Raw genomic sequence first — 1,351 nt, forward strand, 5'->3', positions numbered from 1 at the left:
CGGCCACTTTGGCTATGGTTATGACCTTGCACTCTCTTTTGGGATTCTCTTCTGTATTGCTTGGGAGAGTACTAGGAGGAGTTTCAGTAACTCTTTTACTCAGCTGACCCACTTGTGCCTCCAAACTTCTGATGGAGGACCTTGTTTCAGTCATGAAACTGAGAGTATTCTAAGATAGATCAGAGACTATGGTTTCTAAGTCAGAGAGGCTCTGCTTAGAATTCTCTGTCTGTTGTTCAGAAGATGATGGAAAAGGCTTGCTATTGCTAAACCTATTTCTCCCACCATTATTATTGAAGCCTTGTTGGGGCTTTTGTTGATCCTTCCATGAGAAATTAGGATGATTTCTCCATGAAGGATTATAGGTGTTTCTATAGGATTCTCCCAGGTAATTCACCTCTTCCATTGCAGGATTCTCAGGGTCATAAGCTTCTTCTTTAGAGGAAGCTTCTTTAGCACTATCAGATGCAGCTTGCATTCCAGTCGGATTCTGAGAGATCATATTGACTTGCTGAGTCAATATTTCGTTCTGAGCCAATATGGCATTTAGAGTATCAATCTCAAGAACTCCTTTCTTCTGAGTCACCCCATTATTCACAGGATTTCTTTCAGAAGTATACATGAACTGGTTATTTGCAACTATTTCAATGAGTTCCTGGGCTTCTGCAGGCATTTTCTTCAGATGAAGAGATCCACCAACAGAGTGGTCCAATGACATCTTGGACAATTTAGACAGATCATCAGAGAATATACATAAGATGCTCCATTCTGAAAGCATGTCAGAAGGACACCTTCTGATCAATTGCTTGTATCTTTCCCAAGCTTCATAGAGGGATTCACCTTCCTTCTGTCTAAAGGTTTGGACTTCCACTCTAAGCTTGCTCAACTTTTGAGGTGGAAAGAATTTGGTCAAGAAAGCATTGACCAACTTTTTCCAAGAGTTCAGGCTTTCTTTAGGTTGTGAGTCCAACCATATCCTAGCTTTGTCTCTTGCAGCAAAGGGGAAAAGCATAAGTCTGTAGACCTCTGGATTAACCCCATTGGTCTTAACAGTGTCACAGATTTGCAAGAATTCAGCTAAGAACTGATGACGATCTTCCAATGGAAGTCCATGAAACTTGCAATTCTGCTGCATTAGAGAAACTAATTGAGGCTTAAGCTCAAAGTTGTTTTCTCCAATTGTAGTAATTGAGATGCTTCTTCCATAGAAGTCAGAAGTTGGTGCAGTAAAGTCACCAAGCATCTTCCTTGCATCTCCACCACTGTTGTTGGGTTCGGCTGCCATGTCTACTTCTTTTTCAAAAATTTATGTAAAGTCCTCTCCAGAGTGTTGTGCTTTAGCTTCTCTTAG

General features: G+C 40.9%; 1 non-coding gene across 1 annotated transcript; it reads left to right on the plus strand.

Moving 5' to 3' along the window:
* The first annotated feature begins 772 nt into the window (after positions 1-772).
* On the plus strand, positions 773-880 carry LOC148573568 (small nucleolar RNA R71). The gene has a single exon (XR_015905777.1). It is a non-coding gene; the product is annotated as a small nucleolar RNA R71 (small nucleolar RNA).
* Positions 881-1,351: the final 471 nt, after the last annotated feature.

Source organism: Arachis ipaensis, chromosome B2, assembly GCF_059453495.1.
Source record: "Arachis ipaensis isolate K30076 ecotype BB chromosome B2, ASM5945349v1, whole genome shotgun sequence".
NCBI lineage: Eukaryota > Viridiplantae > Streptophyta > Magnoliopsida > Fabales > Fabaceae > Arachis > Arachis ipaensis.